The sequence below is a fragment of the Lathyrus oleraceus genome, unplaced genomic scaffold, assembly GCF_024323335.1.
Source record: "Lathyrus oleraceus cultivar Zhongwan6 unplaced genomic scaffold, CAAS_Psat_ZW6_1.0 chrUn0378, whole genome shotgun sequence".
NCBI classification, from domain to species: Eukaryota; Viridiplantae; Streptophyta; class Magnoliopsida; order Fabales; family Fabaceae; genus Lathyrus; species Lathyrus oleraceus.
The window spans coordinates 28,019-49,459 of record NW_026112769.1 but is presented as its reverse complement, the minus strand read 5'-3'; the positions used below and the strand labels follow the sequence as shown (position 1 = coordinate 49,459).

The window sequence follows — 21,441 nt, the reverse complement described above, 5'->3', positions numbered from 1 at the left end:
CAAAAATAGATACAAGTATTTAAAAAATCGCAAAAAAAGAGGTGCAACACAAGGACTTCCCAGGAGGTCACCCATCCTAGTACTACTCTCGCCCAAGCACGCTTAACTGCGGAGTTCTGATGGGATCCGGTGCATTAGTGCTGGTATGATCGCACCTGATATCGAATGCGCTTTAATTGTATATATTTTATTTCTTTCACTTATTAACGGCAAAACAGACATAATTAACGCTGAAATATTTGTTTTCTCCTACTTCTTTCGATTCTTTTACGCCGATTAACAAAAATAGATACAAGTATTTAAAAAATCGCAAAAAAAGAGGTGCAACACAAGGACTTCCCAGGAGGTCACCCATCCTAGTACTACTCTCGCCCAAGCACGCTTAACTGCGGAGTTCTGATGGGATCCGGTGCATTAGTGCTGGTATGATCGCACCTGATATCGAATGCGCTTTAATTGTATATATTTTATTTCTTTCACTTATTAACGGCAAAACAGACATAATTAACGCTGAAATATTTGTTTTCTCCTACTTCTTTCGATTCTTTTACGCCGATTAACAAAAATAGATACAAGTATTTAAAAAATCGCAAAAAAGAGGTGCAACACAAGGACTTCCCAGGAGGTCACCCATCCTAGTACTACTCTCGCCCAAGCACGCTTAACTGCGGAGTTCTGATGGGATCCGGTGCATTAGTGCTGGTATGATCGCACCTGATATCGAATGCGCTTTAATTGTATATATTTTATTTCTTTCACTTATTAACGGCAAAACAGACATAATTAACGCTGAAATATTTGTTTTCTCCTACTTCTTTCGATTCTTTTACGCCGATTAACAAAAATAGATACAAGTATTTAAAAAATCCCAAAAAAGAGGTGCAACACAAGGACTTCCCAGGAGGTCACCCATCCTAGTACTACTCTCGCCCAAGCACGCTTAACTGCGGAGTTCTGATGGGATCCGGTGCATTAGTGCTGGTATGATCGCACCTGATATCGAATGCGCTTTAATTGTATATATTTTATTTCTTTCACTTATTAACGGCAAAACAGACATAATTAACGCTGAAATATTTGTTTTCTCCTACTTCTTTCGATTCTTTTACGCCGATTAACAAAAATAGATACAAGTATTTAAAAAATCGCAAAAAAGAGGTGCAACACAAGGACTTCCCAGGAGGTCACCCATCCTAGTACTACTCTCGCCCAAGCACGCTTAACTGCGGAGTTCTGATGGGATCCGGTGCATTAGTGCTGGTATGATCGCACCTGATATCGAATGCGCTTTAATTGTATATATTTTATTTCTTTCACTTATTAACGGCAAAACAGACATAATTAACGCTGAAATATTTGTTTTCTCCTACTTCTTTCCATTCTTTTACGCCGATTAACAAAAATAGATACAAGTATTTAAAAAATCGCAAAAAAAGAGGTGCAACACAAGGACTTCCCAGGAGGTCACCCATCCTAGTACTACTCTCGCCCAAGCACGCTTAACTGCGGAGTTCTGATGGGATCCGGTGCATTAGTGCTGGTATGATCGCACCTGATATCGAATGCGCTTTAATTGTATATATTTTATTTCTTTCACTTATTAACGGCAAAACAGACATAATTAACGCTGAAATATTTGTTTTCTCCTACTTCTTTCCATTCTTTTACGCCGATTAACAAAAATAGATACAAGTATTTAAAAAATCGCAAAAAAAGAGGTGCAACACAAGGACTTCCCAGGAGGTCACCCATCCTAGTACTACTCTCGCCCAAGCACGCTTAACTGCGGAGTTCTGATGGGATCCGGTGCATTAGTGCTGGTATGATCGCACCTGATATCGAATGCGCTTTAATTGTATATATTTTATTTCTTTCACTTATTAACGGCAAAACAGACATAATTAACGCTGAAATATTTGTTTTCTCCTACTTCTTTCCATTCTTTTACGCCGATTAACAAAAATAGATACAAGTATTTAAAAAATCGCAAAAAAGAGGTGCAACACAAGGACTTCCCAGGAGGTCACCCATCCTAGTACTACTCTCGCCCAAGCACGCTTAACTGCGGAGTTCTGATGGGATCCGGTGCATTAGTGCTGGTATGATCGCACCTGATATCGAATGCGCTTTAATTGTATATATTTTATTTCTTTCACTTATTAACGGCAAAACAGACATAATTAACGCTGAAATATTTGTTTTCTCCTACTTCTTTCCATTCTTTTACGCCGATTAACAAAAATAGATACAAGTATTTAAAAAATCCAAAAAAAGAGGTGCAACACAAGGACTTCCCAGGAGGTCACCCATCCTAGTACTACTCTCGCCCAAGCACGCTTAACTGCGGAGTTCTGATGGGATCCGGTGCATTAGTGCTGGTATGATCGCACCTGATATCGAATGCGCTTTAATTGTATATATTTTATTTCTTTCACTTATTAACGGCAAAACAGACATAATTAACGCTGAAATATTTGTTTTCTCCTACTTCTTTCGATTCTTTTACGCCGATTAACAAAAATAGATACAAGTATTTAAAAAATCGCAAAAAAGAGGTGCAACACAAGGACTTCCCAGGAGGTCACCCATCCTAGTACTACTCTCGCCCAAGCACGCTTAACTGCGGAGTTCTGATGGGATCCGGTGCATTAGTGCTGGTATGATCGCACCTGATATCGAATGCGCTTTAATTGTATATATTTTATTTCTTTCACTTATTAACGGCAAAACAGACATAATTAACGCTGAAATATTTGTTTTCTCCTACTTCTTTCCATTCTTTTACGCCGATTAACAAAAATAGATACAAGTATTTAAAAAATCCCAAAAAAAGAGGTGCAACACAAGGACTTCCCAGGAGGTCACCCATCCTAGTACTACTCTCGCCCAAGCACGCTTAACTGCGGAGTTCTGATGGGATCCGGTGCATTAGTGCTGGTATGATCGCACCTGATATCGAATGCGCTTTAATTGTATATATTTTATTTCTTTCACTTATTAACGGCAAAACAGACATAATTAACGCTGAAATATTTGTTTTCTCCTACTTCTTTCGATTCTTTTACGCCGATTAACAAAAATAGATACAAGTATTTAAAAAATCGCAAAAAAGAGGTGCAACACAAGGACTTCCCAGGAGGTCACCCATCCTAGTACTACTCTCGCCCAAGCACGCTTAACTGCGGAGTTCTGATGGGATCCGGTGCATTAGTGCTGGTATGATCGCACCTGATATCGAATGCGCTTTAATTGTATATATTTTATTTCTTTCACTTATTAACGGCAAAACAGACATAATTAACGCTGAAATATTTGTTTTCTCCTACTTCTTTCCATTCTTTTACGCCGATTAACAAAAATAGATACAAGTATTTAAAAAATCCAAAAAAGAGGTGCAACACAAGGACTTCCCAGGAGGTCACCCATCCTAGTACTACTCTCGCCCAAGCACGCTTAACTGCGGAGTTCTGATGGGATCCGGTGCATTAGTGCTGGTATGATCGCACCTGATATCGAATGCGCTTTAATTGTATATATTTTATTTCTTTCACTTATTAACGGCAAAACAGACATAATTAACGCTGAAATATTTGTTTTCTCCTACTTCTTTCCATTCTTTTACGCCGATTAACAAAAATAGATACAAGTATTTAAAAAATCGCAAAAAAAGAGGTGCAACACAAGGACTTCCCAGGAGGTCACCCATCCTAGTACTACTCTCGCCCAAGCACGCTTAACTGCGGAGTTCTGATGGGATCCGGTGCATTAGTGCTGGTATGATCGCACCTGATATCGAATGCGCTTTAATTGTATATATTTTATTTCTTTCACTTATTAACGGCAAAACAGACATAATTAACGCTGAAATATTTGTTTTCTCCTACTTCTTTCGATTCTTTTACGCCGATTAACAAAAATAGATACAAGTATTTAAAAAATCGCAAAAAAGAGGTGCAACACAAGGACTTCCCAGGAGGTCACCCATCCTAGTACTACTCTCGCCCAAGCACGCTTAACTGCGGAGTTCTGATGGGATCCGGTGCATTAGTGCTGGTATGATCGCACCTGATATCGAATGCGCTTTAATTGTATATATTTTATTTCTTTCACTTATTAACGGCAAAACAGACATAATTAACGCTGAAATATTTGTTTTCTCCTACTTCTTTCCATTCTTTTACGCCGATTAACAAAAATAGATACAAGTATTTAAAAAATCCCAAAAAAAGAGGTGCAACACAAGGACTTCCCAGGAGGTCACCCATCCTAGTACTACTCTCGCCCAAGCACGCTTAACTGCGGAGTTCTGATGGGATCCGGTGCATTAGTGCTGGTATGATCGCACCTGATATCGAATGCGCTTTAATTGTATATATTTTATTTCTTTCACTTATTAACGGCAAAACAGACATAATTAACGCTGAAATATTTGTTTTCTCCTACTTCTTTCGATTCTTTTACGCCGATTAACAAAAATAGATACAAGTATTTAAAAAATCGCAAAAAAGAGGTGCAACACAAGGACTTCCCAGGAGGTCACCCATCCTAGTACTACTCTCGCCCAAGCACGCTTAACTGCGGAGTTCTGATGGGATCCGGTGCATTAGTGCTGGTATGATCGCACCTGATATCGAATGCGCTTTAATTGTATATATTTTATTTCTTTCACTTATTAACGGCAAAACAGACATAATTAACGCTGAAATATTTGTTTTCTCCTACTTCTTTCGATTCTTTTACGCCGATTAACAAAAATAGATACAAGTATTTAAAAAATCCAAAAAAAGAGGTGCAACACAAGGACTTCCCAGGAGGTCACCCATCCTAGTACTACTCTCGCCCAAGCACGCTTAACTGCGGAGTTCTGATGGGATCCGGTGCATTAGTGCTGGTATGATCGCACCTGATATCGAATGCGCTTTAATTGTATATATTTTATTTCTTTCACTTATTAACGGCAAAACAGACATAATTAACGCTGAAATATTTGTTTTCTCCTACTTCTTTCGATTCTTTTACGCCGATTAACAAAAATAGATACAAGTATTTAAAAAATCGCAAAAAAGAGGTGCAACACAAGGACTTCCCAGGAGGTCACCCATCCTAGTACTACTCTCGCCCAAGCACGCTTAACTGCGGAGTTCTGATGGGATCCGGTGCATTAGTGCTGGTATGATCGCACCTGATATCGAATGCGCTTTAATTGTATATATTTTATTTCTTTCACTTATTAACGGCAAAACAGACATAATTAACGCTGAAATATTTGTTTTCTCCTACTTCTTTCCATTCTTTTACGCCGATTAACAAAAATAGATACAAGTATTTAAAAAATCGCAAAAAAGAGGTGCAACACAAGGACTTCCCAGGAGGTCACCCATCCTAGTACTACTCTCGCCCAAGCACGCTTAACTGCGGAGTTCTGATGGGATCCGGTGCATTAGTGCTGGTATGATCGCACCTGATATCGAATGCGCTTTAATTGTATATATTTTATTTCTTTCACTTATTAACGGCAAAACAGACATAATTAACGCTGAAATATTTGTTTTCTCCTACTTCTTTCGATTCTTTTACGCCGATTAACAAAAATAGATACAAGTATTTAAAAAATCCAAAAAAAGAGGTGCAACACAAGGACTTCCCAGGAGGTCACCCATCCTAGTACTACTCTCGCCCAAGCACGCTTAACTGCGGAGTTCTGATGGGATCCGGTGCATTAGTGCTGGTATGATCGCACCTGATATCGAATGCGCTTTAATTGTATATATTTTATTTCTTTCACTTATTAACGGCAAAACAGACATAATTAACGCTGAAATATTTGTTTTCTCCTACTTCTTTCGATTCTTTTACGCCGATTAACAAAAATAGATACAAGTATTTAAAAAATCGCAAAAAAGAGGTGCAACACAAGGACTTCCCAGGAGGTCACCCATCCTAGTACTACTCTCGCCCAAGCACGCTTAACTGCGGAGTTCTGATGGGATCCGGTGCATTAGTGCTGGTATGATCGCACCTGATATCGAATGCGCTTTAATTGTATATATTTTATTTCTTTCACTTATTAACGGCAAAACAGACATAATTAACGCTGAAATATTTGTTTTCTCCTACTTCTTTCCATTCTTTTACGCCGATTAACAAAAATAGATACAAGTATTTAAAAAATCCCAAAAAAGAGGTGCAACACAAGGACTTCCCAGGAGGTCACCCATCCTAGTACTACTCTCGCCCAAGCACGCTTAACTGCGGAGTTCTGATGGGATCCGGTGCATTAGTGCTGGTATGATCGCACCTGATATCGAATGCGCTTTAATTGTATATATTTTATTTCTTTCACTTATTAACGGCAAAACAGACATAATTAACGCTGAAATATTTGTTTTCTCCTACTTCTTTCCATTCTTTTACGCCGATTAACAAAAATAGATACAAGTATTTAAAAAATCGCAAAAAAGAGGTGCAACACAAGGACTTCCCAGGAGGTCACCCATCCTAGTACTACTCTCGCCCAAGCACGCTTAACTGCGGAGTTCTGATGGGATCCGGTGCATTAGTGCTGGTATGATCGCACCTGATATCGAATGCGCTTTAATTGTATATATTTTATTTCTTTCACTTATTAACGGCAAAACAGACATAATTAACGCTGAAATATTTGTTTTCTCCTACTTCTTTCGATTCTTTTACGCCGATTAACAAAAATAGATACAAGTATTTAAAAAATCGCAAAAAAGAGGTGCAACACAAGGACTTCCCAGGAGGTCACCCATCCTAGTACTACTCTCGCCCAAGCACGCTTAACTGCGGAGTTCTGATGGGATCCGGTGCATTAGTGCTGGTATGATCGCACCTGATATCGAATGCGCTTTAATTGTATATTTTATTTCTTTCACTTATTAACGGCAAAACAGACATAATTAACGCTGAAATATTTGTTTTCTCCTACTTCTTTCCATTCTTTTACGCCGATTAACAAAAATAGATACAAGTATTTAAAAAATCCCAAAAAAAGAGGTGCAACACAAGGACTTCCCAGGAGGTCACCCATCCTAGTACTACTCTCGCCCAAGCACGCTTAACTGCGGAGTTCTGATGGGATCCGGTGCATTAGTGCTGGTATGATCGCACCTGATATCGAATGCGCTTTAATTGTATATATTTTATTTCTTTCACTTATTAACGGCAAAACAGACATAATTAACGCTGAAATATTTGTTTTCTCCTACTTCTTTCGATTCTTTTACGCCGATTAACAAAAATAGATACAAGTATTTAAAAAATCGCAAAAAAAGAGGTGCAACACAAGGACTTCCCAGGAGGTCACCCATCCTAGTACTACTCTCGCCCAAGCACGCTTAACTGCGGAGTTCTGATGGGATCCGGTGCATTAGTGCTGGTATGATCGCACCTGATATCGAATGCGCTTTAATTGTATATATTTTATTTCTTTCACTTATTAACGGCAAAACAGACATAATTAACGCTGAAATATTTGTTTTCTCCTACTTCTTTCCATTCTTTTACGCCGATTAACAAAAATAGATACAAGTATTTAAAAAATCGCAAAAAAGAGGTGCAACACAAGGACTTCCCAGGAGGTCACCCATCCTAGTACTACTCTCGCCCAAGCACGCTTAACTGCGGAGTTCTGATGGGATCCGGTGCATTAGTGCTGGTATGATCGCACCTGATATCGAATGCGCTTTAATTGTATATATTTTATTTCTTTCACTTATTAACGGCAAAACAGACATAATTAACGCTGAAATATTTGTTTTCTCCTACTTCTTTCCATTCTTTTACGCCGATTAACAAAAATAGATACAAGTATTTAAAAAATCGCAAAAAAAGAGGTGCAACACAAGGACTTCCCAGGAGGTCACCCATCCTAGTACTACTCTCGCCCAAGCACGCTTAACTGCGGAGTTCTGATGGGATCCGGTGCATTAGTGCTGGTATGATCGCACCTGATATCGAATGCGCTTTAATTGTATATATTTTATTTCTTTCACTTATTAACGGCAAAACAGACATAATTAACGCTGAAATATTTGTTTTCTCCTACTTCTTTCCATTCTTTTACGCCGATTAACAAAAATAGATACAAGTATTTAAAAAATCCCAAAAAAGAGGTGCAACACAAGGACTTCCCAGGAGGTCACCCATCCTAGTACTACTCTCGCCCAAGCACGCTTAACTGCGGAGTTCTGATGGGATCCGGTGCATTAGTGCTGGTATGATCGCACCTGATATCGAATGCGCTTTAATTGTATATATTTTATTTCTTTCACTTATTAACGGCAAAACAGACATAATTAACGCTGAAATATTTGTTTTCTCCTACTTCTTTCATTCTTTTACGCCGATTAACAAAAATAGATACAAGTATTTAAAAAATCGCAAAAAAAGAGGTGCAACACAAGGACTTCCCAGGAGGTCACCCATCCTAGTACTACTCTCGCCCAAGCACGCTTAACTGCGGAGTTCTGATGGGATCCGGTGCATTAGTGCTGGTATGATCGCACCTGATATCGAATGCGCTTTAATTGTATATATTTTATTTCTTTCACTTATTAACGGCAAAACAGACATAATTAACGCTGAAATATTTGTTTTCTCCTACTTCTTTCCATTCTTTTACGCCGATTAACAAAAATAGATACAAGTATTTAAAAAATCCCAAAAAAGAGGTGCAACACAAGGACTTCCCAGGAGGTCACCCATCCTAGTACTACTCTCGCCCAAGCACGCTTAACTGCGGAGTTCTGATGGGATCCGGTGCATTAGTGCTGGTATGATCGCACCTGATATCGAATGCGCTTTAATTGTATATATTTTATTTCTTTCACTTATTAACGGCAAAACAGACATAATTAACGCTGAAATATTTGTTTTCTCCTACTTCTTTCCATTCTTTTACGCCGATTAACAAAAATAGATACAAGTATTTAAAAAATCCCAAAAAAAGAGGTGCAACACAAGGACTTCCCAGGAGGTCACCCATCCTAGTACTACTCTCGCCCAAGCACGCTTAACTGCGGAGTTCTGATGGGATCCGGTGCATTAGTGCTGGTATGATCGCACCTGATATCGAATGCGCTTTAATTGTATATATTTTATTTCTTTCACTTATTAACGGCAAAACAGACATAATTAACGCTGAAATATTTGTTTTCTCCTACTTCTTTCCATTCTTTTACGCCGATTAACAAAAATAGATACAAGTATTTAAAAAATCCAAAAAAGAGGTGCAACACAAGGACTTCCCAGGAGGTCACCCATCCTAGTACTACTCTCGCCCAAGCACGCTTAACTGCGGAGTTCTGATGGGATCCGGTGCATTAGTGCTGGTATGATCGCACCTGATATCGAATGCGCTTTAATTGTATATATTTTATTTCTTTCACTTATTAACGGCAAAACAGACATAATTAACGCTGAAATATTTGTTTTCTCCTACTTCTTTCCATTCTTTTACGCCGATTAACAAAAATAGATACAAGTATTTAAAAAATCCAAAAAAAGAGGTGCAACACAAGGACTTCCCAGGAGGTCACCCATCCTAGTACTACTCTCGCCCAAGCACGCTTAACTGCGGAGTTCTGATGGGATCCGGTGCATTAGTGCTGGTATGATCGCACCTGATATCGAATGCGCTTTAATTGTATATATTTTATTTCTTTCACTTATTAACGGCAAAACAGACATAATTAACGCTGAAATATTTGTTTTCTCCTACTTCTTTCCATTCTTTTACGCCGATTAACAAAAATAGATACAAGTATTTAAAAAATCGCAAAAAAAGAGGTGCAACACAAGGACTTCCCAGGAGGTCACCCATCCTAGTACTACTCTCGCCCAAGCACGCTTAACTGCGGAGTTCTGATGGGATCCGGTGCATTAGTGCTGGTATGATCGCACCTGATATCGAATGCGCTTTAATTGTATATATTTTATTTCTTTCACTTATTAACGGCAAAACAGACATAATTAACGCTGAAATATTTGTTTTCTCCTACTTCTTTCCATTCTTTTACGCCGATTAACAAAAATAGATACAAGTATTTAAAAAATCGCAAAAAAGAGGTGCAACACAAGGACTTCCCAGGAGGTCACCCATCCTAGTACTACTCTCGCCCAAGCACGCTTAACTGCGGAGTTCTGATGGGATCCGGTGCATTAGTGCTGGTATGATCGCACCTGATATCGAATGCGCTTTAATTGTATATATTTTATTTCTTTCACTTATTAACGGCAAAACAGACATAATTAACGCTGAAATATTTGTTTTCTCCTACTTCTTTCCATTCTTTTACGCCGATTAACAAAAATAGATACAAGTATTTAAAAAATCGCAAAAAAGAGGTGCAACACAAGGACTTCCCAGGAGGTCACCCATCCTAGTACTACTCTCGCCCAAGCACGCTTAACTGCGGAGTTCTGATGGGATCCGGTGCATTAGTGCTGGTATGATCGCACCTGATATCGAATGCGCTTTAATTGTATATATTTTATTTCTTTCACTTATTAACGGCAAAACAGACATAATTAACGCTGAAATATTTGTTTTCTCCTACTTCTTTCCATTCTTTTACGCCGATTAACAAAAATAGATACAAGTATTTAAAAAATCGCAAAAAAGAGGTGCAACACAAGGACTTCCCAGGAGGTCACCCATCCTAGTACTACTCTCGCCCAAGCACGCTTAACTGCGGAGTTCTGATGGGATCCGGTGCATTAGTGCTGGTATGATCGCACCTGATATCGAATGCGCTTTAATTGTATATATTTTATTTCTTTCACTTATTAACGGCAAAACAGACATAATTAACGCTGAAATATTTGTTTTCTCCTACTTCTTCTTTCATTCTTTTACGCCGATTAACAAAAATAGATACAAGTATTTAAAAAATCGCAAAAAAAGAGGTGCAACACAAGGACTTCCCAGGAGGTCACCCATCCTAGTACTACTCTCGCCCAAGCACGCTTAACTGCGGAGTTCTGATGGGATCCGGTGCATTAGTGCTGGTATGATCGCACCTGATATCGAATGCGCTTTAATTGTATATATTTTATTTCTTTCACTTATTAACGGCAAAACAGACATAATTAACGCTGAAATATTTGTTTTCTCCTACTTCTTTCCATTCTTTTACGCCGATTAACAAAAATAGATACAAGTATTTAAAAAATCGCAAAAAAGAGGTGCAACACAAGGACTTCCCAGGAGGTCACCCATCCTAGTACTACTCTCGCCCAAGCACGCTTAACTGCGGAGTTCTGATGGGATCCGGTGCATTAGTGCTGGTATGATCGCACCTGATATCGAATGCGCTTTAATTGTATATATTTTATTTCTTTCACTTATTAACGGCAAAACAGACATAATTAACGCTGAAATATTTGTTTTCTCCTACTTCTTTCGATTCTTTTACGCCGATTAACAAAAATAGATACAAGTATTTAAAAAATCGCAAAAAAGAGGTGCAACACAAGGACTTCCCAGGAGGTCACCCATCCTAGTACTACTCTCGCCCAAGCACGCTTAACTGCGGAGTTCTGATGGGATCCGGTGCATTAGTGCTGGTATGATCGCACCTGATATCGAATGCGCTTTAATTGTATATATTTTATTTCTTTCACTTATTAACGGCAAAACAGACATAATTAACGCTGAAATATTTGTTTTCTCCTACTTCTTTCCATTCTTTTACGCCGATTAACAAAAATAGATACAAGTATTTAAAAAATCGCAAAAAAAGAGGTGCAACACAAGGACTTCCCAGGAGGTCACCCATCCTAGTACTACTCTCGCCCAAGCACGCTTAACTGCGGAGTTCTGATGGGATCCGGTGCATTAGTGCTGGTATGATCGCACCTGATATCGAATGCGCTTTAATTGTATATATTTTATTTCTTTCACTTATTAACGGCAAAACAGACATAATTAACGCTGAAATATTTGTTTTCTCCTACTTCTTTCGATTCTTTTACGCCGATTAACAAAAATAGATACAAGTATTTAAAAAATCGCAAAAAAGAGGTGCAACACAAGGACTTCCCAGGAGGTCACCCATCCTAGTACTACTCTCGCCCAAGCACGCTTAACTGCGGAGTTCTGATGGGATCCGGTGCATTAGTGCTGGTATGATCGCACCTGATATCGAATGCGCTTTAATTGTATATATTTTATTTCTTTCACTTATTAACGGCAAAACAGACATAATTAACGCTGAAATATTTGTTTTCTCCTACTTCTTTCGATTCTTTTACGCCGATTAACAAAAATAGATACAAGTATTTAAAAAATCGCAAAAAAGAGGTGCAACACAAGGACTTCCCAGGAGGTCACCCATCCTAGTACTACTCTCGCCCAAGCACGCTTAACTGCGGAGTTCTGATGGGATCCGGTGCATTAGTGCTGGTATGATCGCACCTGATATCGAATGCGCTTTAATTGTATATATTTTATTTCTTTCACTTATTAACGGCAAAACAGACATAATTAACGCTGAAATATTTGTTTTCTCCTACTTCTTTCCATTCTTTTACGCCGATTAACAAAAATAGATACAAGTATTTAAAAAATCGCAAAAAAAGAGGTGCAACACAAGGACTTCCCAGGAGGTCACCCATCCTAGTACTACTCTCGCCCAAGCACGCTTAACTGCGGAGTTCTGATGGGATCCGGTGCATTAGTGCTGGTATGATCGCACCTGATATCGAATGCGCTTTAATTGTATATATTTTATTTCTTTCACTTATTAACGGCAAAACAGACATAATTAACGCTGAAATATTTGTTTTCTCCTACTTCTTTCCATTCTTTTACGCCGATTAACAAAAATAGATACAAGTATTTAAAAAATCGCAAAAAAAGAGGTGCAACACAAGGACTTCCCAGGAGGTCACCCATCCTAGTACTACTCTCGCCCAAGCACGCTTAACTGCGGAGTTCTGATGGGATCCGGTGCATTAGTGCTGGTATGATCGCACCTGATATCGAATGCGCTTTAATTGTATATATTTTATTTCTTTCACTTATTAACGGCAAAACAGACATAATTAACGCTGAAATATTTGTTTTCTCCTACTTCTTTCCATTCTTTTACGCCGATTAACAAAAATAGATACAAGTATTTAAAAAATCGCAAAAAAAGAGGTGCAACACAAGGACTTCCCAGGAGGTCACCCATCCTAGTACTACTCTCGCCCAAGCACGCTTAACTGCGGAGTTCTGATGGGATCCGGTGCATTAGTGCTGGTATGATCGCACCTGATATCGAATGCGCTTTAATTGTATATATTTTATTTCTTTCACTTATTAACGGCAAAACAGACATAATTAACGCTGAAATATTTGTTTTCTCCTACTTCTTTCCATTCTTTTACGCCGATTAACAAAAATAGATACAAGTATTTAAAAAATCGCAAAAAAAGAGGTGCAACACAAGGACTTCCCAGGAGGTCACCCATCCTAGTACTACTCTCGCCCAAGCACGCTTAACTGCGGAGTTCTGATGGGATCCGGTGCATTAGTGCTGGTATGATCGCACCTGATATCGAATGCGCTTTAATTGTATATATTTTATTTCTTTCACTTATTAACGGCAAAACAGACATAATTAACGCTGAAATATTTGTTTTCTCCTACTTCTTTTTCATTCTTTTACGCCGATTAACAAAAATAGATACAAGTATTTAAAAAATCGCAAAAAAGAGGTGCAACACAAGGACTTCCCAGGAGGTCACCCATCCTAGTACTACTCTCGCCCAAGCACGCTTAACTGCGGAGTTCTGATGGGATCCGGTGCATTAGTGCTGGTATGATCGCACCTGATATCGAATGCGCTTTAATTGTATATATTTTATTTCTTTCACTTATTAACGGCAAAACAGACATAATTAACGCTGAAATATTTGTTTTCTCCTACTTCTTTCCATTCTTTTACGCCGATTAACAAAAATAGATACAAGTATTTAAAAAATCGCAAAAAAGAGGTGCAACACAAGGACTTCCCAGGAGGTCACCCATCCTAGTACTACTCTCGCCCAAGCACGCTTAACTGCGGAGTTCTGATGGGATCCGGTGCATTAGTGCTGGTATGATCGCACCTGATATCGAATGCGCTTTAATTGTATATATTTTATTTCTTTCACTTATTAACGGCAAAACAGACATAATTAACGCTGAAATATTTGTTTTCTCCTACTTCTTTCCATTCTTTTACGCCGATTAACAAAAATAGATACAAGTATTTAAAAAATCGCAAAAAAAGAGGTGCAACACAAGGACTTCCCAGGAGGTCACCCATCCTAGTACTACTCTCGCCCAAGCACGCTTAACTGCGGAGTTCTGATGGGATCCGGTGCATTAGTGCTGGTATGATCGCACCTGATATCGAATGCGCTTTAATTGTATATATTTTATTTCTTTCACTTATTAACGGCAAAACAGACATAATTAACGCTGAAATATTTGTTTTCTCCTACTTCTTTCCATTCTTTTACGCCGATTAACAAAAATAGATACAAGTATTTAAAAAATCCCAAAAAAGAGGTGCAACACAAGGACTTCCCAGGAGGTCACCCATCCTAGTACTACTCTCGCCCAAGCACGCTTAACTGCGGAGTTCTGATGGGATCCGGTGCATTAGTGCTGGTATGATCGCACCTGATATCGAATGCGCTTTAATTGTATATATTTTATTTCTTTCACTTATTAACGGCAAAACAGACATAATTAACGCTGAAATATTTGTTTTCTCCTACTTCTTTCCATTCTTTTACGCCGATTAACAAAAATAGATACAAGTATTTAAAAAATCGCAAAAAAGAGGTGCAACACAAGGACTTCCCAGGAGGTCACCCATCCTAGTACTACTCTCGCCCAAGCACGCTTAACTGCGGAGTTCTGATGGGATCCGGTGCATTAGTGCTGGTATGATCGCACCTGATATCGAATGCGCTTTAATTGTATATATTTTATTTCTTTCACTTATTAACGGCAAAACAGACATAATTAACGCTGAAATATTTGTTTTCTCCTACTTCTTTCCATTCTTTTACGCCGATTAACAAAAATAGATACAAGTATTTAAAAAATCCCAAAAAAGAGGTGCAACACAAGGACTTCCCAGGAGGTCACCCATCCTAGTACTACTCTCGCCCAAGCACGCTTAACTGCGGAGTTCTGATGGGATCCGGTGCATTAGTGCTGGTATGATCGCACCTGATATCGAATGCGCTTTAATTGTATATATTTTATTTCTTTCACTTATTAACGGCAAAACAGACATAATTAACGCTGAAATATTTGTTTTCTCCTACTTCTTTCCATTCTTTTACGCCGATTAACAAAAATAGATACAAGTATTTAAAAAATCGCAAAAAAGAGGTGCAACACAAGGACTTCCCAGGAGGTCACCCATCCTAGTACTACTCTCGCCCAAGCACGCTTAACTGCGGAGTTCTGATGGGATCCGGTGCATTAGTGCTGGTATGATCGCACCTGATATCGAATGCGCTTTAATTGTATATATTTTATTTCTTTCACTTATTAACGGCAAAACAGACATAATTAACGCTGAAATATTTGTTTTCTCCTACTTCTTTCCATTCTTTTACGCCGATTAACAAAAATAGATACAAGTATTTAAAAAATCCCAAAAAAAGAGGTGCAACACAAGGACTTCCCAGGAGGTCACCCATCCTAGTACTACTCTCGCCCAAGCACGCTTAACTGCGGAGTTCTGATGGGATCCGGTGCATTAGTGCTGGTATGATCGCACCTGATATCGAATGCGCTTTAATTGTATATATTTTATTTCTTTCACTTATTAACGGCAAAACAGACATAATTAACGCTGAAATATTTGTTTTCTCCTACTTCTTTCCATTCTTTTACGCCGATTAACAAAAATAGATACAAGTATTTAAAAAATCGCAAAAAAGAGGTGCAACACAAGGACTTCCCAGGAGGTCACCCATCCTAGTACTACTCTCGCCCAAGCACGCTTAACTGCGGAGTTCTGATGGGATCCGGTGCATTAGTGCTGGTATGATCGCACCTGATATCGAATGCGCTTTAATTGTATATATTTTATTTCTTTCACTTATTAACGGCAAAACAGACATAATTAACGCTGAAATATTTGTTTTCTCCTACTTCTTTCCATTCTTTTACGCCGATTAACAAAAATAGATACAAGTATTTAAAAAATCCCAAAAAAAAGAGGTGCAACACAAGGACTTCCCAGGAGGTCACCCATCCTAGTACTACTCTCGCCCAAGCACGCTTAACTGCGGAGTTCTGATGGGATCCGGTGCATTAGTGCTGGTATGATCGCACCTGATATCGAATGCGCTTTAATTGTATATATTTTATTTCTTTCACTTATTAACGGCAAAACAGACATAATTAACGCTGAAATATTTGTTTTCTCCTACTTCTTTCCATTCTTTTACGCCGATTAACAAAAATAGATACAAGTATTTAAAAAATCCAAAAAAAGAGGTGCAACACAAGGACTTCCCAGGAGGTCACCCATCCTAGTACTACTCTCGCCCAAGCACGCTTAACTGCGGAGTTCTGATGGGATCCGGTGCATTAGTGCTGGTATGATCGCACCTGATATCGAATGCGCTTTAATTGTATATATTTTATTTCTTTCACTTATTAACGGCAAAACAGACATAATTAACGCTGAAATATTTGTTTTCTCCTACTTCTTTCCATTCTTTTACGCCGATTAACAAAAATAGATACAAGTATTTAAAAAATCCCAAAAAAAGAGGTGCAACACAAGGACTTCCCAGGAGGTCACCCATCCTAGTACTACTCTCGCCCAAGCACGCTTAACTGCGGAGTTCTGATGGGATCCGGTGCATTAGTGCTGGTATGATCGCACCTGATATCGAATGCGCTTTAATTGTATATATTTTATTTCTTTCACTTATTAACGGCAAAACAGACATAATTAACGCTGAAATATTTGTTTTCTCCTACTTCTTTCCATTCTTTTACGCCGATTAACAAAAATAGATACAAGTATTTAAAAAATCCCAAAAAAGAGGTGCAACACAAGGACTTCCCAGGAGGTCACCCATCCTAGTACTACTCTCGCCCAAGCACGCTTAACTGCGGAGTTCTGATGGGATCCGGTGCATTAGTGCTGGTATGATCGCACCTGATATCGAATGCGCTTTAATTGTATATATTTTATTTCTTTCACTTATTAACGGCAAAACAGACATAATTAACGCTGAAATATTTGTTTTCTCCTACTTCTTTCCATTCTTTTACGCCGATTAACAAAAATAGATACAAGTATTTAAAAAATCGCAAAAAAGAGGTGCAACACAAGGACTTCCCAGGAGGTCACCCATCCTAGTACTACTCTCGCCCAAGCACGCTTAACTGCGGAGTTCTGATGGGATCCGGTGCATTAGTGCTGGTATGATCGCACCTGATATCGAATGCGCTTTAATTGTATATATTTTATTTCTTTCACTTATTAACGGCAAAACAGACATAATTAACGCTGAAATATTTGTTTTCTCCTACTTCTTTCCATTCTTTTACGCCGATTAACAAAAATAGATACAAGTATTTAAAAAATCGCAAAAAAGAGGTGCAACACAAGGACTTCCCAGGAGGTCACCCATCCTAGTACTACTCTCGCCCAAGCACGCTTAACTGCGGAGTTCTGATGGGATCCGGTGCATTAGTGCTGGTATGATCGCACCTGATATCGAATGCGCTTTAATTGTATATATTTTATTTCTTTCACTTATTAACGGCAAAACAGACATAATTAACGCTGAAATATTTGTTTTCTCCTACTTCTTTCCATTCTTTTACGCCGATTAACAAAAATAGATACAAGTATTTAAAAAATCGCAAAAAAGAGGTGCAACACAAGGACTTCCCAGGAGGTCACCCATCCTAGTACTACTCTCGCCCAAGCACGCTTAACTGCGGAGTTCTGATGGGATCCGGTGCATTAGTGCTGGTATGATCGCACCTGATATCGAATGCGCTTTAATTGTATATATTTTATTTCTTTCACTTATTAACGGCAAAACAGACATAATTAACGCTGAAATATTTGTTTTCTCCTACTTCTTTCCATTCTTTTACGCCGATTAACAAAAATAGATACAAGTATTTAAAAAATCGCAAAAAAGAGGTGCAACACAAGGACTTCCCAGGAGGTCACCCATCCTAGTACTACTCTCGCCCAAGCACGCTTAACTGCGGAGTTCTGATGGGATCCGGTGCATTAGTGCTGGTATGATCGCACCTGATATCGAATGCGCTTTAATTGTATATATTTTATTTCTTTCACTTATTAACGGCAAAACAGACATAATTAACGCTGAAATATTTGTTTTCTCCTACTTCTTTCCATTCTTTTACGCCGATTAACAAAAATAGATACAAGTATTTAAAAAATCCCAAAAAAAGAGGTGCAACACAAGGACTTCCCAGGAGGTCACCCATCCTAGTACTACTCTCGCCCAAGCACGCTTAACTGCGGAGTTCTGATGGGATCCGGTGCATTAGTGCTGGTATGATCGCACCTGATATCGAATGCGCTTTAATTGTATATATTTTATTTCTTTCACTTATTAACGGCAAAACAGACATAATTAACGCTGAAATATTTGTTTTCTCCTACTTCTTTCCATTCTTTTACGCCGATTAACAAAAATAGATACAAGTATTTAAAAAATCGCAAAAAAGAGGTGCAACACAAGGACTTCCCAGGAGGTCACCCATCCTAGTACTACTCTCGCCCAAGCACGCTTAACTGCGGAGTTCTGATGGGATCCGGTGCATTAGTGCTGGTATGATCGCACCTGATATCGAATGCGCTTTAATTGTATATATTTTATTTCTTTCACTTATTAACGGCAAAACAGACATAATTAACGCTGAAATATTTGTTTTCTCCTACTTCTTTCCATTCTTTTACGCCGATTAACAAAAATAGATACAAGTATTTAAAAAATCCCAAAAAAAGAGGTGCAACACAAGGACTTCCCAGGAGGTCACCCATCCTAGTACTACTCTCGCCCAAGCACGCTTAACTGCGGAGTTCTGATGGGATCCGGTGCATTAGTGCTGGTATGATCGCACCTGATATCGAATGCGCTTTAATTGTATATATTTTATTTCTTTCACTTATTAACGGCAAAACAGACATAATTAACGCTGAAATATTTGTTTTCTCCTACTTCTTTCCATTCTTTTACGCCGATTAACAAAAATAGATACAAGTATTTAAAAAATCCCAAAAAAAGAGGTGCAACACAAGGACTTCCCAGGAGGTCACCCATCCTAGTACTACTCTCGCCCAAGCACGCTTAACTGCGGAGTTCTGATGGGATCCGGTGCATTAGTGCTGGTATGATCGCACCTGATATCGAATGCGCTTTAATTGTATATATTTTATTTCTTTCACTTATTAACGGCAAAACAGACATAATTAACGCTGAAATATTTGTTTTCTCCTACTTCTTTCCATTCTTTTACGCCGATTAACAAAAATAGATACAAGTATTTAAAAAATCGCAAAAAAGAGGTGCAACACAAGGACTTCCCAGGAGGTCACCCATCCTAGTACTACTCTCGCCCAAGCACGCTTAACTGCGGAGTTCTGATGGGATCCGGTGCATTAGTGCTGGTATGATCGCACCTGATATCGAATGCGCTTTAATTGTATATATTTTATTTCTTTCACTTATTAACGGCAAAACAGACATAATTAACGCTGAAATATTTGTTTTCTCCTACTTCTTTCCATTCTTTTACGCCGATTAACAAAAATAGATACAAGTATTTAAAAAATCCCAAAAAAAGGTGCAACACAAGGACTTCCCAGGAGGTCACCCATCCTAGTACTACTCTCGCCCAAGCACGCTTAACTGCGGAGTTCTGATGGGATCCGGTGCATTAGTGCTGGTATGATCGCACCTGATATCGAATGCGCTTTAATTGTATATATTTTATTTCTTTCACTTATTAACGGCAAAACAGACATAATTAACGCTGAAATATTTGTTTTCTCCTACTTCTTTCCATTCTTTTACGCCGATTAACAAAAATAGATACAAGTATTTAAAAAATCCCAAAAAAGAGGTGCAACACAAGGACTTCCCAGGAGGTCACCCATCCTAGTACTACTCTCGCCCAAGCACGCTTAACTGCGGAGTTCTGATGGGATCCGGTGCATTAGTGCTGGTATGATCGCACCTGATATCGAATGCGCTTTAATTGTATATATTTTATTTCTTTCACTTATTAACGGCAAAACAGACATAATTAACGCTGAAATATTTGTTTTCTCCTACTTCTTTCCATTCTTTTACGCCGATTAACAAAAATAGATACAAGTATTTAAAAAATCGCAAAAAAGAGGTGCAACACAAGGACTTCCCAGGAGGTCACCCATCCTAGTACTACTCTCGCCCAAGCACGCTTAACTGCGGAGTTCTGATGGGATCCGGTGCATTAGTGCTGGTATGATCGCACCTGATATCGAATGCGCTTTAATTGTATATATTTTATTTCTTTCACTTATTAACGGCAAAACAGACATAATTAACGCTGAAATATTTGTTTTCTCCTACTTCTTTCCATTCTTTTACGCCGATTAACAAAAATAGATACAAGTATTTAAAAAATCCCAAAAAAAGAGGTGCAACACAAGGACTTCCCAGGAGGTCACCCATCCTAGTACTACTCTCGCCCAAGCACGCTTAACTGCGGAGTTCTGATGGGATCCGGTGCATTAGTGCTGGTATGATCGCACCTGATATCGAATGCGCTTTAATTGTATATATTTTATTTCTTTCACTTATTAACGGCAAAACAGACATAATTAACGCTGAAATATTTGTTTTCTCCTACTTCTTTCCATTCTTTTACGCCGATTAACAAAAATAGATACAAGTATTTAAAAAATCGCAAAAAAGAGGTGCAACACAAGGACTTCCCAGGAGGTCACCCATCCTAGTACTACTCTCGCCCAAGCACGCTTAACTGCGGAGTTCTGATGGGATCCGGTGCATTAGTGCTGGTATGATCGCACCTGATATCGAATGCGCTTTAATTGTATATATTTTATTTCTTTCACTTATTAACGGCAAAACAGACATAATTAACGCTGAAATATTTGTTTTCTCCTACTTCTTTCCATTCTTTTACGCCGATTAACAAAAATAGATACAAGTATTTAAAAAATCCCAAAAAAGAGGTGCAACACAAGGACTTCCCAGGAGGTCACCCATCCTAGTACTACTCTCGCCCAAGCACGCTTAACTGCGGAGTTCTGATGGGATCCGGTGCATTAGTGCTGGTATGATCGCACCTGATATCGAATGCGCTTTAATTGTATATATTTTATTTCTTTCACTTATTAACGGCAA

At 38.6% G+C, this 21,441-nt stretch overlaps 77 non-coding genes across 77 annotated transcripts; all 77 read right to left on the bottom strand.

Moving 5' to 3' along the window:
• Positions 1–38: 38 nt before the first annotated feature.
• LOC127114025 (5S ribosomal RNA) lies at positions 39–157 on the bottom strand. The gene has a single exon (XR_007800004.1). It is a non-coding gene; the product is annotated as a 5S ribosomal RNA (ribosomal RNA).
• A 161-nt stretch (positions 158–318) lies between these two features.
• Positions 319–437, bottom strand: LOC127114023 (5S ribosomal RNA). The gene has a single exon (XR_007800002.1). It is a non-coding gene; the product is annotated as a 5S ribosomal RNA (ribosomal RNA).
• A 160-nt stretch (positions 438–597) lies between these two features.
• Positions 598–716, bottom strand: LOC127114022 (5S ribosomal RNA). The gene has a single exon (XR_007800001.1). It is a non-coding gene; the product is annotated as a 5S ribosomal RNA (ribosomal RNA).
• A 160-nt stretch (positions 717–876) lies between these two features.
• Positions 877–995, bottom strand: LOC127114021 (5S ribosomal RNA). Its single transcript, XR_007800000.1, has one exon. It is a non-coding gene; the product is annotated as a 5S ribosomal RNA (ribosomal RNA).
• A 160-nt stretch (positions 996–1,155) lies between these two features.
• Positions 1,156–1,274, bottom strand: LOC127114020 (5S ribosomal RNA). The gene has a single exon (XR_007799999.1). It is a non-coding gene; the product is annotated as a 5S ribosomal RNA (ribosomal RNA).
• Positions 1,275–1,435: 161 nt separating this feature from the next.
• On the bottom strand, positions 1,436–1,554 carry LOC127114019 (5S ribosomal RNA). Its single transcript, XR_007799998.1, has one exon. It is a non-coding gene; the product is annotated as a 5S ribosomal RNA (ribosomal RNA).
• A 161-nt stretch (positions 1,555–1,715) lies between these two features.
• Positions 1,716–1,834, bottom strand: LOC127114018 (5S ribosomal RNA). The gene has a single exon (XR_007799997.1). It is a non-coding gene; the product is annotated as a 5S ribosomal RNA (ribosomal RNA).
• Positions 1,835–1,994: 160 nt separating this feature from the next.
• On the bottom strand, positions 1,995–2,113 carry LOC127114017 (5S ribosomal RNA). The gene has a single exon (XR_007799996.1). It is a non-coding gene; the product is annotated as a 5S ribosomal RNA (ribosomal RNA).
• A 160-nt stretch (positions 2,114–2,273) lies between these two features.
• Positions 2,274–2,392, bottom strand: LOC127114016 (5S ribosomal RNA). The gene has a single exon (XR_007799995.1). It is a non-coding gene; the product is annotated as a 5S ribosomal RNA (ribosomal RNA).
• Positions 2,393–2,552: 160 nt separating this feature from the next.
• On the bottom strand, positions 2,553–2,671 carry LOC127114015 (5S ribosomal RNA). The gene has a single exon (XR_007799994.1). It is a non-coding gene; the product is annotated as a 5S ribosomal RNA (ribosomal RNA).
• A 161-nt stretch (positions 2,672–2,832) lies between these two features.
• Positions 2,833–2,951, bottom strand: LOC127114013 (5S ribosomal RNA). Its single transcript, XR_007799993.1, has one exon. It is a non-coding gene; the product is annotated as a 5S ribosomal RNA (ribosomal RNA).
• Positions 2,952–3,111: 160 nt separating this feature from the next.
• Positions 3,112–3,230, bottom strand: LOC127114011 (5S ribosomal RNA). The gene has a single exon (XR_007799991.1). It is a non-coding gene; the product is annotated as a 5S ribosomal RNA (ribosomal RNA).
• Positions 3,231–3,389: 159 nt separating this feature from the next.
• LOC127114010 (5S ribosomal RNA) lies at positions 3,390–3,508 on the bottom strand. The gene has a single exon (XR_007799990.1). It is a non-coding gene; the product is annotated as a 5S ribosomal RNA (ribosomal RNA).
• A 161-nt stretch (positions 3,509–3,669) lies between these two features.
• Positions 3,670–3,788, bottom strand: LOC127114009 (5S ribosomal RNA). The gene has a single exon (XR_007799989.1). It is a non-coding gene; the product is annotated as a 5S ribosomal RNA (ribosomal RNA).
• Positions 3,789–3,948: 160 nt separating this feature from the next.
• On the bottom strand, positions 3,949–4,067 carry LOC127114008 (5S ribosomal RNA). The gene has a single exon (XR_007799988.1). It is a non-coding gene; the product is annotated as a 5S ribosomal RNA (ribosomal RNA).
• Positions 4,068–4,228: 161 nt separating this feature from the next.
• Positions 4,229–4,347, bottom strand: LOC127114007 (5S ribosomal RNA). The gene has a single exon (XR_007799987.1). It is a non-coding gene; the product is annotated as a 5S ribosomal RNA (ribosomal RNA).
• Positions 4,348–4,507: 160 nt separating this feature from the next.
• On the bottom strand, positions 4,508–4,626 carry LOC127114006 (5S ribosomal RNA). The gene has a single exon (XR_007799986.1). It is a non-coding gene; the product is annotated as a 5S ribosomal RNA (ribosomal RNA).
• A 160-nt stretch (positions 4,627–4,786) lies between these two features.
• Positions 4,787–4,905, bottom strand: LOC127114005 (5S ribosomal RNA). The gene has a single exon (XR_007799985.1). It is a non-coding gene; the product is annotated as a 5S ribosomal RNA (ribosomal RNA).
• Positions 4,906–5,065: 160 nt separating this feature from the next.
• LOC127114004 (5S ribosomal RNA) lies at positions 5,066–5,184 on the bottom strand. The gene has a single exon (XR_007799984.1). It is a non-coding gene; the product is annotated as a 5S ribosomal RNA (ribosomal RNA).
• A 160-nt stretch (positions 5,185–5,344) lies between these two features.
• LOC127114003 (5S ribosomal RNA) lies at positions 5,345–5,463 on the bottom strand. Its single transcript, XR_007799983.1, has one exon. It is a non-coding gene; the product is annotated as a 5S ribosomal RNA (ribosomal RNA).
• Positions 5,464–5,623: 160 nt separating this feature from the next.
• On the bottom strand, positions 5,624–5,742 carry LOC127114002 (5S ribosomal RNA). The gene has a single exon (XR_007799982.1). It is a non-coding gene; the product is annotated as a 5S ribosomal RNA (ribosomal RNA).
• A 160-nt stretch (positions 5,743–5,902) lies between these two features.
• Positions 5,903–6,021, bottom strand: LOC127114000 (5S ribosomal RNA). Its single transcript, XR_007799980.1, has one exon. It is a non-coding gene; the product is annotated as a 5S ribosomal RNA (ribosomal RNA).
• A 160-nt stretch (positions 6,022–6,181) lies between these two features.
• On the bottom strand, positions 6,182–6,300 carry LOC127113999 (5S ribosomal RNA). Its single transcript, XR_007799979.1, has one exon. It is a non-coding gene; the product is annotated as a 5S ribosomal RNA (ribosomal RNA).
• A 160-nt stretch (positions 6,301–6,460) lies between these two features.
• LOC127113998 (5S ribosomal RNA) lies at positions 6,461–6,579 on the bottom strand. Its single transcript, XR_007799978.1, has one exon. It is a non-coding gene; the product is annotated as a 5S ribosomal RNA (ribosomal RNA).
• Positions 6,580–6,739: 160 nt separating this feature from the next.
• Positions 6,740–6,858, bottom strand: LOC127113997 (5S ribosomal RNA). Its single transcript, XR_007799977.1, has one exon. It is a non-coding gene; the product is annotated as a 5S ribosomal RNA (ribosomal RNA).
• A 159-nt stretch (positions 6,859–7,017) lies between these two features.
• Positions 7,018–7,136, bottom strand: LOC127113996 (5S ribosomal RNA). The gene has a single exon (XR_007799976.1). It is a non-coding gene; the product is annotated as a 5S ribosomal RNA (ribosomal RNA).
• A 161-nt stretch (positions 7,137–7,297) lies between these two features.
• On the bottom strand, positions 7,298–7,416 carry LOC127113995 (5S ribosomal RNA). The gene has a single exon (XR_007799975.1). It is a non-coding gene; the product is annotated as a 5S ribosomal RNA (ribosomal RNA).
• A 160-nt stretch (positions 7,417–7,576) lies between these two features.
• Positions 7,577–7,695, bottom strand: LOC127113994 (5S ribosomal RNA). Its single transcript, XR_007799974.1, has one exon. It is a non-coding gene; the product is annotated as a 5S ribosomal RNA (ribosomal RNA).
• A 161-nt stretch (positions 7,696–7,856) lies between these two features.
• On the bottom strand, positions 7,857–7,975 carry LOC127113993 (5S ribosomal RNA). The gene has a single exon (XR_007799973.1). It is a non-coding gene; the product is annotated as a 5S ribosomal RNA (ribosomal RNA).
• Positions 7,976–8,135: 160 nt separating this feature from the next.
• On the bottom strand, positions 8,136–8,254 carry LOC127113992 (5S ribosomal RNA). Its single transcript, XR_007799972.1, has one exon. It is a non-coding gene; the product is annotated as a 5S ribosomal RNA (ribosomal RNA).
• A 160-nt stretch (positions 8,255–8,414) lies between these two features.
• Positions 8,415–8,533, bottom strand: LOC127113991 (5S ribosomal RNA). The gene has a single exon (XR_007799971.1). It is a non-coding gene; the product is annotated as a 5S ribosomal RNA (ribosomal RNA).
• A 160-nt stretch (positions 8,534–8,693) lies between these two features.
• LOC127113989 (5S ribosomal RNA) lies at positions 8,694–8,812 on the bottom strand. Its single transcript, XR_007799969.1, has one exon. It is a non-coding gene; the product is annotated as a 5S ribosomal RNA (ribosomal RNA).
• Positions 8,813–8,973: 161 nt separating this feature from the next.
• LOC127113988 (5S ribosomal RNA) lies at positions 8,974–9,092 on the bottom strand. The gene has a single exon (XR_007799968.1). It is a non-coding gene; the product is annotated as a 5S ribosomal RNA (ribosomal RNA).
• A 159-nt stretch (positions 9,093–9,251) lies between these two features.
• On the bottom strand, positions 9,252–9,370 carry LOC127113987 (5S ribosomal RNA). The gene has a single exon (XR_007799967.1). It is a non-coding gene; the product is annotated as a 5S ribosomal RNA (ribosomal RNA).
• Positions 9,371–9,530: 160 nt separating this feature from the next.
• On the bottom strand, positions 9,531–9,649 carry LOC127113986 (5S ribosomal RNA). The gene has a single exon (XR_007799966.1). It is a non-coding gene; the product is annotated as a 5S ribosomal RNA (ribosomal RNA).
• Positions 9,650–9,810: 161 nt separating this feature from the next.
• Positions 9,811–9,929, bottom strand: LOC127113985 (5S ribosomal RNA). The gene has a single exon (XR_007799965.1). It is a non-coding gene; the product is annotated as a 5S ribosomal RNA (ribosomal RNA).
• A 160-nt stretch (positions 9,930–10,089) lies between these two features.
• Positions 10,090–10,208, bottom strand: LOC127113984 (5S ribosomal RNA). The gene has a single exon (XR_007799964.1). It is a non-coding gene; the product is annotated as a 5S ribosomal RNA (ribosomal RNA).
• Positions 10,209–10,368: 160 nt separating this feature from the next.
• LOC127113982 (5S ribosomal RNA) lies at positions 10,369–10,487 on the bottom strand. The gene has a single exon (XR_007799963.1). It is a non-coding gene; the product is annotated as a 5S ribosomal RNA (ribosomal RNA).
• Positions 10,488–10,647: 160 nt separating this feature from the next.
• Positions 10,648–10,766, bottom strand: LOC127113981 (5S ribosomal RNA). Its single transcript, XR_007799962.1, has one exon. It is a non-coding gene; the product is annotated as a 5S ribosomal RNA (ribosomal RNA).
• Positions 10,767–10,929: 163 nt separating this feature from the next.
• On the bottom strand, positions 10,930–11,048 carry LOC127113980 (5S ribosomal RNA). The gene has a single exon (XR_007799961.1). It is a non-coding gene; the product is annotated as a 5S ribosomal RNA (ribosomal RNA).
• A 160-nt stretch (positions 11,049–11,208) lies between these two features.
• Positions 11,209–11,327, bottom strand: LOC127113979 (5S ribosomal RNA). Its single transcript, XR_007799960.1, has one exon. It is a non-coding gene; the product is annotated as a 5S ribosomal RNA (ribosomal RNA).
• A 160-nt stretch (positions 11,328–11,487) lies between these two features.
• LOC127113977 (5S ribosomal RNA) lies at positions 11,488–11,606 on the bottom strand. The gene has a single exon (XR_007799958.1). It is a non-coding gene; the product is annotated as a 5S ribosomal RNA (ribosomal RNA).
• Positions 11,607–11,767: 161 nt separating this feature from the next.
• Positions 11,768–11,886, bottom strand: LOC127113976 (5S ribosomal RNA). The gene has a single exon (XR_007799957.1). It is a non-coding gene; the product is annotated as a 5S ribosomal RNA (ribosomal RNA).
• Positions 11,887–12,046: 160 nt separating this feature from the next.
• Positions 12,047–12,165, bottom strand: LOC127113975 (5S ribosomal RNA). The gene has a single exon (XR_007799956.1). It is a non-coding gene; the product is annotated as a 5S ribosomal RNA (ribosomal RNA).
• A 160-nt stretch (positions 12,166–12,325) lies between these two features.
• Positions 12,326–12,444, bottom strand: LOC127113974 (5S ribosomal RNA). Its single transcript, XR_007799955.1, has one exon. It is a non-coding gene; the product is annotated as a 5S ribosomal RNA (ribosomal RNA).
• A 161-nt stretch (positions 12,445–12,605) lies between these two features.
• Positions 12,606–12,724, bottom strand: LOC127113973 (5S ribosomal RNA). The gene has a single exon (XR_007799954.1). It is a non-coding gene; the product is annotated as a 5S ribosomal RNA (ribosomal RNA).
• A 161-nt stretch (positions 12,725–12,885) lies between these two features.
• Positions 12,886–13,004, bottom strand: LOC127113972 (5S ribosomal RNA). The gene has a single exon (XR_007799953.1). It is a non-coding gene; the product is annotated as a 5S ribosomal RNA (ribosomal RNA).
• A 161-nt stretch (positions 13,005–13,165) lies between these two features.
• LOC127113971 (5S ribosomal RNA) lies at positions 13,166–13,284 on the bottom strand. The gene has a single exon (XR_007799952.1). It is a non-coding gene; the product is annotated as a 5S ribosomal RNA (ribosomal RNA).
• Positions 13,285–13,445: 161 nt separating this feature from the next.
• On the bottom strand, positions 13,446–13,564 carry LOC127113970 (5S ribosomal RNA). Its single transcript, XR_007799951.1, has one exon. It is a non-coding gene; the product is annotated as a 5S ribosomal RNA (ribosomal RNA).
• A 161-nt stretch (positions 13,565–13,725) lies between these two features.
• Positions 13,726–13,844, bottom strand: LOC127113969 (5S ribosomal RNA). The gene has a single exon (XR_007799950.1). It is a non-coding gene; the product is annotated as a 5S ribosomal RNA (ribosomal RNA).
• Positions 13,845–14,004: 160 nt separating this feature from the next.
• LOC127113968 (5S ribosomal RNA) lies at positions 14,005–14,123 on the bottom strand. Its single transcript, XR_007799949.1, has one exon. It is a non-coding gene; the product is annotated as a 5S ribosomal RNA (ribosomal RNA).
• A 161-nt stretch (positions 14,124–14,284) lies between these two features.
• Positions 14,285–14,403, bottom strand: LOC127113965 (5S ribosomal RNA). The gene has a single exon (XR_007799947.1). It is a non-coding gene; the product is annotated as a 5S ribosomal RNA (ribosomal RNA).
• Positions 14,404–14,563: 160 nt separating this feature from the next.
• On the bottom strand, positions 14,564–14,682 carry LOC127113964 (5S ribosomal RNA). The gene has a single exon (XR_007799946.1). It is a non-coding gene; the product is annotated as a 5S ribosomal RNA (ribosomal RNA).
• Positions 14,683–14,842: 160 nt separating this feature from the next.
• On the bottom strand, positions 14,843–14,961 carry LOC127113963 (5S ribosomal RNA). Its single transcript, XR_007799945.1, has one exon. It is a non-coding gene; the product is annotated as a 5S ribosomal RNA (ribosomal RNA).
• A 160-nt stretch (positions 14,962–15,121) lies between these two features.
• On the bottom strand, positions 15,122–15,240 carry LOC127113962 (5S ribosomal RNA). Its single transcript, XR_007799944.1, has one exon. It is a non-coding gene; the product is annotated as a 5S ribosomal RNA (ribosomal RNA).
• A 160-nt stretch (positions 15,241–15,400) lies between these two features.
• On the bottom strand, positions 15,401–15,519 carry LOC127113961 (5S ribosomal RNA). The gene has a single exon (XR_007799943.1). It is a non-coding gene; the product is annotated as a 5S ribosomal RNA (ribosomal RNA).
• Positions 15,520–15,680: 161 nt separating this feature from the next.
• Positions 15,681–15,799, bottom strand: LOC127113960 (5S ribosomal RNA). Its single transcript, XR_007799942.1, has one exon. It is a non-coding gene; the product is annotated as a 5S ribosomal RNA (ribosomal RNA).
• Positions 15,800–15,959: 160 nt separating this feature from the next.
• LOC127113959 (5S ribosomal RNA) lies at positions 15,960–16,078 on the bottom strand. Its single transcript, XR_007799941.1, has one exon. It is a non-coding gene; the product is annotated as a 5S ribosomal RNA (ribosomal RNA).
• Positions 16,079–16,240: 162 nt separating this feature from the next.
• Positions 16,241–16,359, bottom strand: LOC127113958 (5S ribosomal RNA). The gene has a single exon (XR_007799940.1). It is a non-coding gene; the product is annotated as a 5S ribosomal RNA (ribosomal RNA).
• Positions 16,360–16,519: 160 nt separating this feature from the next.
• On the bottom strand, positions 16,520–16,638 carry LOC127113957 (5S ribosomal RNA). Its single transcript, XR_007799939.1, has one exon. It is a non-coding gene; the product is annotated as a 5S ribosomal RNA (ribosomal RNA).
• A 161-nt stretch (positions 16,639–16,799) lies between these two features.
• Positions 16,800–16,918, bottom strand: LOC127113956 (5S ribosomal RNA). Its single transcript, XR_007799938.1, has one exon. It is a non-coding gene; the product is annotated as a 5S ribosomal RNA (ribosomal RNA).
• A 160-nt stretch (positions 16,919–17,078) lies between these two features.
• LOC127113954 (5S ribosomal RNA) lies at positions 17,079–17,197 on the bottom strand. The gene has a single exon (XR_007799936.1). It is a non-coding gene; the product is annotated as a 5S ribosomal RNA (ribosomal RNA).
• A 160-nt stretch (positions 17,198–17,357) lies between these two features.
• On the bottom strand, positions 17,358–17,476 carry LOC127113953 (5S ribosomal RNA). The gene has a single exon (XR_007799935.1). It is a non-coding gene; the product is annotated as a 5S ribosomal RNA (ribosomal RNA).
• A 160-nt stretch (positions 17,477–17,636) lies between these two features.
• Positions 17,637–17,755, bottom strand: LOC127113952 (5S ribosomal RNA). The gene has a single exon (XR_007799934.1). It is a non-coding gene; the product is annotated as a 5S ribosomal RNA (ribosomal RNA).
• A 160-nt stretch (positions 17,756–17,915) lies between these two features.
• On the bottom strand, positions 17,916–18,034 carry LOC127113950 (5S ribosomal RNA). The gene has a single exon (XR_007799933.1). It is a non-coding gene; the product is annotated as a 5S ribosomal RNA (ribosomal RNA).
• Positions 18,035–18,194: 160 nt separating this feature from the next.
• On the bottom strand, positions 18,195–18,313 carry LOC127113949 (5S ribosomal RNA). Its single transcript, XR_007799932.1, has one exon. It is a non-coding gene; the product is annotated as a 5S ribosomal RNA (ribosomal RNA).
• A 161-nt stretch (positions 18,314–18,474) lies between these two features.
• Positions 18,475–18,593, bottom strand: LOC127113948 (5S ribosomal RNA). Its single transcript, XR_007799931.1, has one exon. It is a non-coding gene; the product is annotated as a 5S ribosomal RNA (ribosomal RNA).
• Positions 18,594–18,753: 160 nt separating this feature from the next.
• On the bottom strand, positions 18,754–18,872 carry LOC127113947 (5S ribosomal RNA). The gene has a single exon (XR_007799930.1). It is a non-coding gene; the product is annotated as a 5S ribosomal RNA (ribosomal RNA).
• Positions 18,873–19,033: 161 nt separating this feature from the next.
• On the bottom strand, positions 19,034–19,152 carry LOC127113946 (5S ribosomal RNA). Its single transcript, XR_007799929.1, has one exon. It is a non-coding gene; the product is annotated as a 5S ribosomal RNA (ribosomal RNA).
• A 161-nt stretch (positions 19,153–19,313) lies between these two features.
• LOC127113945 (5S ribosomal RNA) lies at positions 19,314–19,432 on the bottom strand. The gene has a single exon (XR_007799928.1). It is a non-coding gene; the product is annotated as a 5S ribosomal RNA (ribosomal RNA).
• A 160-nt stretch (positions 19,433–19,592) lies between these two features.
• On the bottom strand, positions 19,593–19,711 carry LOC127113944 (5S ribosomal RNA). Its single transcript, XR_007799927.1, has one exon. It is a non-coding gene; the product is annotated as a 5S ribosomal RNA (ribosomal RNA).
• A 159-nt stretch (positions 19,712–19,870) lies between these two features.
• On the bottom strand, positions 19,871–19,989 carry LOC127114059 (5S ribosomal RNA). The gene has a single exon (XR_007800036.1). It is a non-coding gene; the product is annotated as a 5S ribosomal RNA (ribosomal RNA).
• A 160-nt stretch (positions 19,990–20,149) lies between these two features.
• LOC127113942 (5S ribosomal RNA) lies at positions 20,150–20,268 on the bottom strand. Its single transcript, XR_007799925.1, has one exon. It is a non-coding gene; the product is annotated as a 5S ribosomal RNA (ribosomal RNA).
• A 160-nt stretch (positions 20,269–20,428) lies between these two features.
• Positions 20,429–20,547, bottom strand: LOC127113941 (5S ribosomal RNA). Its single transcript, XR_007799924.1, has one exon. It is a non-coding gene; the product is annotated as a 5S ribosomal RNA (ribosomal RNA).
• Positions 20,548–20,708: 161 nt separating this feature from the next.
• Positions 20,709–20,827, bottom strand: LOC127113940 (5S ribosomal RNA). Its single transcript, XR_007799923.1, has one exon. It is a non-coding gene; the product is annotated as a 5S ribosomal RNA (ribosomal RNA).
• A 160-nt stretch (positions 20,828–20,987) lies between these two features.
• On the bottom strand, positions 20,988–21,106 carry LOC127113939 (5S ribosomal RNA). Its single transcript, XR_007799922.1, has one exon. It is a non-coding gene; the product is annotated as a 5S ribosomal RNA (ribosomal RNA).
• Positions 21,107–21,266: 160 nt separating this feature from the next.
• On the bottom strand, positions 21,267–21,385 carry LOC127113938 (5S ribosomal RNA). The gene has a single exon (XR_007799921.1). It is a non-coding gene; the product is annotated as a 5S ribosomal RNA (ribosomal RNA).
• Positions 21,386–21,441: the final 56 nt, after the last annotated feature.